This window comes from Bombina bombina, chromosome 1 (assembly GCF_027579735.1).
Source record: "Bombina bombina isolate aBomBom1 chromosome 1, aBomBom1.pri, whole genome shotgun sequence".
In the NCBI taxonomy this organism is placed as follows: domain Eukaryota; kingdom Metazoa; phylum Chordata; class Amphibia; order Anura; family Bombinatoridae; genus Bombina; species Bombina bombina.
The window spans coordinates 1,221,919,663-1,221,932,524 of record NC_069499.1 but is presented as its reverse complement, the minus strand read 5'-3'; the positions used below and the strand labels follow the sequence as shown (position 1 = coordinate 1,221,932,524).

General features: G+C 38.7%; 1 protein-coding gene across 1 annotated transcript in view; it reads right to left on the bottom strand.

Moving 5' to 3' along the window:
• HSF4 (heat shock transcription factor 4) overlaps positions 1-12,862 on the bottom strand; it is a 328,795-nt gene that overhangs the window by 143,455 nt on the left and 172,478 nt on the right. The window lies entirely within an intron of this gene.

Below are 12,862 nucleotides of genomic sequence, written 5' to 3'. Positions count from 1 at the left end.
GCAACGTATGGCTTTCAAATTGCACATACTAATGCGCACTATAGACCTCTACAATTTTCAGTAGTTTTATGAAAATTTGCAAATGTTTTATTTCATGAAGGCGACTGTGCAATGCGAATTTTAACTGCATGATTGTCTTTAAGGGTTATGACTATGTGTAATCATGTGTCTATACACTGTAATATTGTTAAATATTGTAAAACTAATGTATAAAAGTGCAAAATTACGCAATTAAATGGCGATAAAAAGGTTAATGTCTCACAGCAGCCATGTTGATTATGGAAAAATCGCAATTTTAACAACTTGGTAGAGGACATTGCAAGGAACGTATGTGCAAAATTGCGCTTTATTGCACTAAGCGGTTTAAGAGAAGAAAATGTTTAAAAATTTTCGCAAAATGCAAGATGGCTGCTACATCATGTGACCACGGCACTTCTGTTGAGCAATGGCAAATCTAGTTCATAGCAGCACTGAGCACAGCAAGTTTCAAAGTTGTAACATTAGCAGTTCCAGAGATAAAGATTATTAATCGTTTCTCCAAATTTGTCGCAAAAAGCAATGTGGCTGCGTAACCTTATGACCTATGAGTTCAATATTGCATGTGATGTAGCAGAGCAATAGGCTGTACTAGCATACCTGATTTCAAGAGCTTTGCTTTAGCAGTTCAAAAGTTATGGGCAATAGAAAAAAGCGGCGGAATATAATAATAATAAAAAAAATAATAAATATAGCTGCAAGCAGCGATAGAGGTGGCCATGCGCATCGATATTGCAATGACATACAAGCAGCTAACTGACAATATAAAGTTTTATTGAAGTTTTTACAATTCTAACATTAGCAGTTGGAAAGAAAACACATTTTTTTTTGCGTTTTTCAAGATGGCTGCCCCACCATATGACCAATACTTTCATCACGATCAGATGTAACTCTAGGTGACAATATATGGTTATACAGCAAATTTCACAGCTTTAACATAAGCGGTTGGAAAGAAAACACATTTTCGAAATTTGCATGTAAACCAATATGGCTGCCACAGTTTGTGACCAATTCCATCAACATGAACAACTGTGACTCTAGGTCACAATATAAGGTTATACAGCAAGTTTCACAGTTCTAACATAAGCAGTTGCAGAGAAAATAGATTTTCGAAATATTCGCATAAAACAAAATGGCTGCAAGATCATATGATATACAGCCTCCATATTATGCACAATAATTTTCACCATAGATGTCAACAAACAAGGCAAAAATAAAGCATTTTTGTAAAACAGTGTTTGTTTTATTATTAATTTAAAAATATCGTTAAGCGTTTTTGAACAATTCAAAATGGCTGCCAAATCACATGACCTATCAACTTCTCTTGAACAAATCTGAATGTTAGTCATAAGATAACTCTGTAAACAAAATTTCAAGTCTGTGCCATAAGCGGTTTCGGAGAAGAAGATTTTTGTAGTTTTTTAAAAACGTGCATAAGAAACAAAATGGCCGCCAAGCTATGCATTGTATGGCTTTCACATTGCACATACTAATGCTCACTATAGACCTCTACAATTTGCCTAAGTTTCATGAAAATTTGCAAATGTTTTATTTCACGAAGGCGACTGCGCAATGCGAATTTTAACTGCAATATTGTCTTTAAGGGTTATGACTATGTGTAATCATGTGTCTATTACACTGTAATATTGTTAAATATTGTAAAACTAATGCATAAAGTGCAAAATTATGCAATTAAATGGCGATAAAAAGGTTAATGTCTCACAGCAGCCATGTTGATTATGGAAAAATCGCTATTTTAATAAACTTGGTAGAGGACCTTGCAAGGAGCATATGTGCAAAATTAAGCTTTATTGCACTAAGCGGTTTAAGAGAAGAAGATGTTTAAAGATTTTCGCAAAATGAAAGATGGCTGCTACATCATGTGACCAAGGCACTTCTGTTGAGCAATGGCAAATCTAGTTCATAGCAGCACTGAGCTCAGAAAGTTTCAAAGTTGTAACATTAGCAGTTCCAGAGATAAAGATTATTAGTATTTCTCGAAATTTGTCGCAAAAAGCAATATGGCTGCGTAACCTTATGACCTATGAGTTCAATATTGCATGAGATGTAGCAAAGCGGTTTCGGAGAAGAAGATTTTTGTAGCTTTTAAAAACAGTGCATACAAAACAAAATGGCCGCCAAGCTGTGCAATGTATGGCTTTCAAATTGCACATACTAATGCTCACTATAGACCTCTACAATTTTCAGAAGTTTTATGAAAATTTGCAAATGTTTTATTTCACGAAAGGCGACTGCGCAATGCGAATTTTAACTGCAATATTGTCTTTAAGGGTTATGACTATGTGTAATCATGTGTCTATTACACTGTAATATTGTTAAATATTGTAAAACTAATGTATAAAGTGCAAAATTACGCAATTAAATGGCGATAAAAAGGTTAATGTCTCACAGCAGCCATGTTGATTATGGAAAAATCGCAATTTTAACAAACGTGGTAGAGGACCTTGCAAGGAGCATATTTGCAAAATTGCACTTTATTGCACTAAGCGGTTTAAGAGAAGAAGATGTTTAAAGATTTTCGCAAAATGCAAGATGGCTGCTACATCATGTGACCAAGGCACTTCTGTTGAGCAATGGCAAATCTAGGTCATAGCAGCACTAAGCACAGCAAGTTTCAGAGTTGCAACATAAGCAGTTCCAGAGCTAAAGATTATTAAGAAGTTCTCAAAATTTGTCGCAAAAAAACAATATGGCTGCATAACCTTATGACCTATGAGTTCAATATTGCATGTGATGTAGCAGAGCAATAGGCTGTATCAGCATACCTGATTTCAAGAGTTTAGCGTAAGTAATTTGTGTTTTGTGAGCAATTGAATCAAAAGAGGCAGTATTGAATTATAAATAATTACGATAAAAATAAAACTAATATTGCTGCCGCATCATGTGACTGATTCTCTCCTAATGAGCAATTGTGAATCTAGGTCACCATATAAGTTTATACAGCAAATTTCACAGTTCTTACATAAACGGTTTGCAAGAGAAAATAGACTTTTGAAATTTTCGCGTAAACCAAGATGGCTGCTTTATCGTAAGATATACAGCCTCCATATTACGCACAATAGTGCTCACTATAGATGTCAATAAACATGGCAAAAATAAAGCATTTTTGTAAAACGGTTTTTGTTTTATTATTAATTTAAAAATATCGTTAAGCGTTTTTGAACAATTCAAAATGGCTGCCAAATCACATGACCTATCAACTTCTCTTGAACAAATCTGAATGTTAGTCATAAGATAACTCTGTAAACAAAATTTCAAGTCTGTGCCATAAGCGGGTTTTGGAGAAGAAGATTTTTGTAGTTTTTAAAAACGTGCATACGAAACAAAATGGCCGCCAAGCTATGCATTGTATGGCTTTCAATTGCACATACTAATGCTCACTATAGACCTCTACAATTTGCAGAAGTTTTATGAAAATTTGCAAATGTTTTATTTCACGAAGGCGACTGCGCAGTGCAAAAATTTACGGCAATATTGCCTTTAGGGGTCATGTCTATGTGTGCTCACGTGTCAGCTACACTGTAATATAGTTAAATAGTGTAAACAGAATGCATAAAATGCAAATGTACGCAATTAAAACAGCGATAAAAAGGCGAATGGCTCATAGCAGCCATGTTGATTATGGAAATTCACAGTTTGAAACAAACTTAGTAGAGGACCTTGCAAGGAGCACATGTGCAAAATTGCGCTTCATTGCACTCAGCGGTTGCAGAGAAGAAGATGTTTAAAGATTTTCGCACATTTCAAAATGGCAGCTAGATCATGTGACTAAATCACTTCTGTTGAACAACATTTATTCTAGGTCAGTACAGCAGTACACACAGCAAGTTTCACAGCTGTAACATAAGCGGTTCTGGAGAAGAAGATTTTCAAGCGGTTGTCGAAATTTGTCGCAAAAAGCAATATGGCTGCTAGATCACATGACCTATAAGATTTATGTTGCACAGGATTATGCACAGTATAGATCTTTAGCATAGTGCCAAGTTTCATGAGTTTTTGAGTTATGCTGTTGTTTTTATAAGCACTTGAAAAAGTGGCGGAATAATAAAAAAAAAAAAAATAAATAAATATAGCTGCAAGCAGCGATAGAGGTGGCCATGCGCATTGACTTTGCAATGGCATACAAGCAGCTAAGTCACAATATAAAGCTTTATAGAAATTTTTAAAATTCTAACATTAGCATTTGGAAAAAAAACACATTTTCGAAAATTTTGCGTTTTTCAAGATGGCTGCCCTGCCATAAGACCAATACATTCATCACGATCAGAGGTAACTCGGTAACTCTAGGTCATAAGATATTGTTTTACAGCAAATTTCACAGCTTTAACATAAGCGGTTGCAAAGATAACACATTTTCAAAATTTTTGCGTAAACCAATATGGCTGCCACAGCTTGTGACCAATTCCTTTAACATGAACAACTGTGATTCTAGGTCACAATATAAGGTTACTTAGCTAGTTTCACAGTTCTAACATAAGCGGTTGCAGAGAAAATAGATTTTTGACATTTTTGCGCAAAACAAAATGGCTGCCTAATCATATGATATACAGCCTCCATATTATGCACAATTGTTCTTACCATAGATGTCAATAAACATGGCAAAAATAAAGCATTTTTGTAAAACGTTTTTTGTTTTATTATTAATTTAAAAAAATCGTTAAGCATTTTTGAACAATTCAAAATGGCTGCCAAACCACATGACCTATAAACTTCTCTTGAACAAATCTGAATGTTAGTCATAAGATAAACTCTATAAACAAAATTTCAAGTCTGTGACATAAGCGGTTTCGGAGAAGAAGATTTTTGTAGTTTTTAAAAACATACGAAACAAAATGGCCGTCAAGCTATGCATTGTAGGGCTTTCAAATTGCACATAGTAATGCTCACTATAGACCTCTATAATTTGCAGAAGTTTTATGAAAATTTGCAAATGTTTTATTTCACGAAGGCGACTGCGCAGTGCAAATTTTTACTGCAATATTGCCTTTAGGGGTCATGACTATGTGTACTCATGTGTCTGCTACACTGTAATATAGTTAAATAGTGTAAACATAATGCATAAAATGCAAATTTACGCAATTAAACAGCGATAAAAAGGCGAATGGCTCATAGCAGCTATGTTGGTTATGGAAAATTCGCAGTTTGAACAAAGTTGGTAGAGGACCTTGCAAGGAGCACATGTGCAAAATTGCGCTTCATTGCACTTAGCGGTTGCAGAGAAGAAGATGTTTAAAGATTTTCGCACATTTCAAAATGGCAGCTAGGTCATGTGACTAAATAACTTCTCTTGAACAAATTTTATTCTAGGTCAATACAGCAGTACACACAGCAAGTTCCACAGCTGTAACATAAGCGGTTCTGGAGAAGAAGATTTTCAAGCGGTTGTCGAAATTCGTCGCAAAAAGCAATATGGCTGCTAGATCATATGACCTATGAGATTTATGTTGCATAGGATTATGCACAGCATAGATCTTTAGCATTATGCCAAGTTTCATGAGTTTTTGAGTTATGCTGTTGTTTTTATAAGCACTTGAAAAAAGTGGCGGAATAATAATAATAATAATAATAATAAAAAAAAAATAATAATAATAATAATCTTGACAATAACAATAGGTTGTCCTGCAACTTCGTTGCATGGCCACCTAATAAATAGATACAAGTTTTAGAACACTAATAGTTAAATATGGTATCACCCTTTAACAGATGGGTTAACGGTGCTTATAGTGAACATTGCTGCAGATCAACTCTATGGGGACCTTGCTACAGTGTTAAATGTATGTGCACCTAATAGAATGAATTCAGATAATGCAGTCTACATAAACTTTCACAATTGGATTCACCTTTTAGATCTGATTTTTAGGAACATGTGGATAATGGGATATAATTGAGGAATTTCTGGTAAAATAAAATGAGGAGCAAATCTAGTTTGTTTCTGAAATTATCTCCCTCTTTGTGCCGTTATTCAGTTATTTGTGTATTGAGAGGTAGCACATAGCTCGGTGACAGGGGGGCGTGTCACGCCCATGTCATTATCTCCTTACACATTACTGGATGAACGGCACACACCCTCTGTGTACCCCAATCGCTGGAGGTCTCATGCAATTGGTTAAGAAAGTGACTGACATCATGGCAGTGATACAGGATTGGCCAATGGGCCTTTTTAAGGAAGCGTTGGTGGACGATCGGGTTAGCCTTTGATAAAGCAGAGGCGAAAGGTGTGTTAGGCGCTCGCACTGCATCTCTCCTCCTTGTATCTAAATATAGAAAAATAGATATAGCTGGTAACTTAAATCTAACTTTTAACTTGTTGGTTCAACGTTTGGGCAATATTGGTATTATTTTTAATGGGAAATGGTTGCGGTAATTAATTGCGGTGCGGTGACTTTTTGAATAGACATAATTGTGAGTCAGGCGATTTTCTGTACAACTCAAATATACTTTAAGCCACTTAGCAGTTTATAATTGTAACTCTTAGACTGCATATCTCCCATTATAACAGAACATATCAGACTATAGAATATACTTAAGTTACCAGTATATTATACATATTGATATGAACCATTAGTAATTGGGTACTAGGAGTTTACTCCATTTAGGAGAGTACGCAGTGCTTTTTCTTTTTTTCTTTTTATATGTTATTTAATTCTCTTTTTTTCAATAACGTGTGATGTATTTTAGTGTCACGCTCAGCTGCTGGGGAAGCTCTGCTGTCCTCTCTGTGTGCTTGATTGACAGGTGTCTGAGCCACCCCTTCCTGATGATGTCACAACCAGGCTTTTTATTTCGGGCTTCCTGTTTCTCCAGTGCCCGTTTGTTTGTTTAACTTTGTGGCTTATGTGGTGAATTCACTGTGGAATCTCTCTAACTGCTGCTTTTCTGTTGCCAATCTCTTCAAGGAGTTACTATGCTGGAGTAACCTTCAACCTCCTGATTACCTGTCTCCAAACAATGCAAGTACTGTTTGTTTTGTGAAACTTTCAAACTGCCTGATTACTTGTTGCATACTCTGCAAAGACTGTCTGCACAGTGTTAAACCTCAAACTACCTGATTACATATTGTTAACTCTGCAAGTTCTGACTACACAGTGTTAACCCTCAAACTGCCTGATTACCTGTTGCATACTCTGCAAAGACTATCTACACAGTATTAACCTCAAACTGCCTGTTTACCTATTGCATACTCTGCAAAGACTGTCTATAGTGTTAACCCTCAAACTGCCTGATTACTTGTTGCATACTCTGCAAAGACTGTCTGCACAGTGTTAACCCTCAAACTACCTGATTACATGTTGTTAACTCTGCAAGTTCTGACTACACCGTGTTAACCCTCAAACTGCCTGATTACCTGTTGCATACTCTGCAAAGACTATCTACACAGTGTTAACCCTCAAACTGCCTGATTACATGTTGTTAACTCTGCAAGTTCTGACTACACCGTGTTAACCCTCAAACTGCCTGATTACCTGTTGCATACTCTGCAAAGACTATCTACACAGTGTTTACCCTCAAACTGCCTGATAACAAATTACCTACTCCTGCATTATTAACTGTTTCCTGTTTTACCCTTCTTCTGTCTGAGTATAAGTGGACTATCCCTGCTCTCCTGATTCTGTGGAAGACATTTCCTGAAACCAGTTCCTTATTCAGAAGTCTATCTGGCTGATATCTTAATTACTTTGGGAACAGGCTAACCCTGCTCCATATTGTGAGTAAAAAAATTTTTGGAGGTTGTCGTGGGGTCACGTCCTGGATTAAACTCAGAGTGCAAGGGTGTTGATTAAGTTCGCCCTAGCATTTGGGTCTTCTTCTGGACATTTCCTAACCTGACAGTACAAACGGGGCCATAATATGGACCCTGATGAGTTATCCAGGGCTGTGGCTCTACAAGGACAACTTCTAGGAAATCATTCTGCTCATTTGCAATCTTTGGATTCCAAGCTTGACCAGATTACTGCTCTGCTACATAACCTCTCTGCTCCTTCTCAAGCTACGGCGACCTCCTGCTGCCACTGCTACTAGCACCAATGCTGTCTTTAATCTACCTCAACCTGTTGGACAGAATATACCACGAATCCCACTTCCACATAAATATGACGGTAATCCTGAAGAATGCAGTGGATTCCTTAATTAGTGTCGTTACACTTCAGAAACAATCCTCAAGTTTTTTCCAATTCCTACTTCCAAAATCACCTTTATTATTTCCCTCATGAAGGGTAAGGCTCTAGCCTGGGCGTCCCCTCTTTTAGAGAAGAATGATCCGTACTACAGGGATGTGGAATTATTTGTGTCCATTTTTTCTTCTGTTTTTGACAAGCCTGGGAGGGCTGCAGCTGCTGAGGCAGGATTGTTGGATCTGAGACAGGATCCCTTTCGGTAGCTCAATATGCTATTGAAATTCAGGATTTTAGCCGCAGAAACTGATTGGAACCATGGAGCCCTTACGGGGCAGCCTTTCACAAAGGACTTTGCGAACGCCTTAAGGGATGAACTTGTATTTCGGGAACTCCCTGATTCATTGGAGGGTCTTATCAATTTATGTATTACTCTTGACGCCCGGCATTCTGAACGTCTTCAGGAGAGAGATAGGAATCGGAGATCCTTTGTTAAATCTTCTTTTCGTCTCCTATTCAAACCTCAAGTCTTTCTAATAATAATTCCAATCTCCTGAGTCTGTGGAACCCATGGAAGTAGGAGCTATTAAATTGTCAGAAGCTGAACGCCATAGAAGGCGTACTCTTGGGTTATGTCTGTATTGTGGTACCAAAGGACATTAACTGAAGGACTGTCCTATCCGGCCAGTAAAAGCCAAGGCTTAACTTTTGATAGAGGGACAGAGTTAAGCCAGAATCTCATGTCTTCCCTCAATTCTAAACTTTTTGTTCCTGTAACTATCTCTTTTGGAAACACCAAAGTTTCGAGCTCAAGCTCTCATCGATTCTGGAGCTGCTGGAGTATTCATTGATTCAAACTTTGCTGACTCTCTCAGGATTCCTCTTCAAGCCAAGAAACAGTTAGTTAAGGTAACTACTGTCAGTGGACAGCCTCTAGGTTCTGGTATCATACAACATTCTACCGTTCCTCTTCTTTTGACTGTGGGTATACTTCATTCTGAAATTATTCGTTTTGATGTCATCTCTTCTCCCCACATACCATTGATTCTGGGGTTACCTTGGTTGCAGCTTCATGATCCAGTTTCCTCATGGTCTAAAGGAGAACTTATTTCCTGGGGAACTACCTGTTTCAAACATTGCCTGCAAAATCCCTCTAAACCATCTTGTCCTGTCGTAGCTATGGTGGAAATTCCTGAATCATTGCCTAATTACTATCATGCCTTTTGTGATGTGTTTTCTAAAAAAGAGGCTGAGACGTTACCTCCACACCGGATATTTGACTTTCCTATTGAATTGTATTCAGGGGCTCCTCTACCTAAGGGAAGGACCTATCCCCTCTCTCGTCAAGAAAATGTCTCTCTCGAGGAATACATAAAGGACAACTTAGCCAGAGGATTTATTCGTCCTTCCTCTTCACCTGTGGGTGCAGGTTTTTTCTTCATTGGGAAAAAAGATGGAGGTCTTCGTCCCTGTATTGATTATCGAGCCTTGAATCAGATTACTGTCAAAAACAGCTATCCTCTGCCGCTCATTTCTGAGTTATTCGATCGTCTTCAAGGTGCTTCTATTTTTTCCAAGTTAGATCTCTGTGGGGCCTACAATCTGGTCAGAATCCGTAAAGGAGACGAATGGAAGACGGCATTTAACACTAGATTTGGTCACTACGAGTATCTGGTAATGCCATTCGGATTGTGCAATGCACCAGCAGTATTTCAGCACTTTGTTAACGAAATCTTCAGAGATTATCTAAATCAATTTGTTATCATTTACTTCGATGACATTCTGATCTATTCTAAAACATTACAGGAACATGTACATCATGTAAGACTGGTACTTCAGAGGTTACGAGACAATTCCCTGTTCGCTAAATTGGAGAAATGCTCTTTTCATCAGAGTTCCATCCCCTTTTTTGGGGTATATCATTTCTGAATCAGGTTTTGAGATGGATCCTGCTAAACTGTCGGCTATCAAGGACTGGCCCAGACCAACTACTCTCAAATCCCTGCAGAGGTTTCTTGGCTTTGCCAATTACTATAGAAAGTTTATAAAGAACTTTGCTGACATCACGTCTCCACTCACTTCTCTTACTAAGAAAGGGCAAAATTGTAAGAACTGGTCCTCTTCGGCTGTACAGGCTTTTGAAACGCTAAATCAGCATTTTCTTCTGCACCTCTTCTCATTCATCCAATTCCTGATCTCCAGTTTATTTTGGAGGTTGACGCTTCCTTTATAGCAGCTGGAGCTGTTCTCTCCCAACGTGATCCAACTACCAGCAAGATACATCCTGTGGCGTTATTTTCGAAAAAATTCAATCCTGCCGAGTTAAATTATGATGTGGGCAATAAGGAGCTTTTGGCTATAAAATTAGCTTTGGATGAATGGAGGCATTGGTTAGAGGGTACCAGCCAACCTTTTTTCATTCTGACAGATCACAAGAATCTTTTATACCTCCAAACAGCTACACGTCTCAATCCTCGTCAGGCTCGGTGGGCCTTGTTCTTCTCCAGGTTTAATTTTGTACTTTCCTATGTTCCTGGTTCAAAAAATTCCAAGGCATATGCTTTATCTAGGCAGTTCCAATCTTCTGAACCTTCTCCATTGGATTCAGAACCTATACTATGTCCAGTAAAAGTTTTGGCTCAAGTATCCTCTTTTCCAGTACAGGCTTTACATGCTGCTCAAGTCCGGGTACCATCTTCTTGCAAACTACCTTCTGGTATCCTGTATGTACCCAAAGGATTACGTCTTAAGCTTCTACGTTGGGCTCATGACAACATTTCAGCAGGTCATCCTGGAATAACCAATACATTGTGGAAACTGAAGCAGCATGTTTGGTGGTCCACTATGAGGAGGGGTGTTAAGGATTATATTGCTGCTTGTAGTTCTTGTGCTTCGAACAAACAATCTTCTCATCGACCGTTTGGTCTATTACACCCTCTTCCTATTCGTCATTACCCTTGGTCTCACTTATCCATGGACTTTGTTACAGATCTTCCTGTTTCTGCTGGAAATACGACCATTTGGGTAGTGATGGATCGGTTCTCCAAGTCTGCTCACTTCATACCTCATCCAGGCTTGCCTTCAGCTCAAAGACTTTCTGAACTCTTTGTTCTACATATATCTCGTTTACATGGTTTTCCCACTGATATAGTCTCAGATCGTGGAGTCCAATTTGTTTCCAAATTTTGGAGGTCTTTTTGTAAGCACTTCGGAATCAACATATCTCTTTCTACTGCACACCATCCTCAATCCAACGGACAGACTGAGCGTGTAAATCAAGCCTTGGAATCTTTTCTTAGACATTATGTAGACCATCACCACTCCAACTGGTCTCAGTTATTGCCTTTGGCGGAATTAGCTCACAACTCACGCTATAACGCCTCATTACAGACCTCTCCCTTTAAGGCAGCTTATGGATTTGAACCTAGAACCTTTCCTATGATTACCAGTTCTACTGAAGTCCCTGGAGCAGATTGTATAGTGAAAAATCTCAGTAATCACTGGCAACTCATTCGTCAAAATCTACTCTCTTCTTCCATAAGACATAAGAAATATGCTGATCGCAGAAGGTGCAAGGCTCCTTTACTTCGTACTGGAGACAGAGTATTTTTATCCACCAGATTCATACGTCTAAAACAACCTTGTACCAAGTTGGGTCCTAAGTACATTGGACCTTTTCAAATTGTTTCCAGAGTTTGTTCTTCAGCATACCGCCTGGCCTTACCCAAGACTCTCAAGATCCATCCAGTGTTTCATGTCTCCCTACTCAAGCCAGTCATCTACAATCGGTACTCTATCAAGAGTAAACCACCTCCTCCACTTTCCGTAGAGGGAACTTCTGAGTTTGAAGTCAGCCAGATTCTCGATTCCAAGCTACGGGGCAATCGGCTGTACTACCTGGTCCATTGGAAGGGCTATCCTATCTCTGAACGATCTTGGGAACCGGCCTCTCATGTTCATGCTCCAGCTCTTGTCAAGTCTTTTCACAAGAAATACCCTGCCAGGCCCGGTCGGGTCCCCCGGAGGGGTCCTTGAGGTGGGGGCACTGTCACGCTCAGCTGCTGGGAAGCTCTGCTGTCCTCTCTGTGTGCTTGATTGACAGGTGTCTGAGCCACCCCTTCCTGATGATGTCACAACCAGGCTTTTTATTTCGGGCTTCCTGTTTCTCCAGTGCCCGTTTGTTTGTTTAACTTTGTGGCTTATGTGGTGAATTCACTGTGGAATCTCTCTAACTGCTGCTTTTCTGTTGCCAATCTCTTCAAGGAGTTACTATGCTGGATTAACCTTCAACCTCCTGATTACCTGTCTCCAAACAATGCAAGTACTGTTTGTTTTGTGAAACTTTCAAACTGCCTGATTACTTGTTGCATACTCTGCAAAGACTGTCTGCACAGTGTTAAACCTCAAACTACCTGATTACATGTTGTTAACTCTGCAAGTTCTGACTACACAGTGTTATCCCTCAAACTGCCTGATTACCTGTTGCATACTCTGCAAAGACTATCTACACAGTGTTAACCTCAAACTGCCTGTTTACCTATTGCATACTCTGCAAAGAATGTCTACAGTGTTAACCCTCAAACTGCCTGATTACTTGTTGCATACTCTGCAAAGACTGTCTGCACAGTGTTAACCCTCAAACTACCTGATTACATGTTGTTAACTCTGCAAGTTCTGACTACACCGTGTTAACC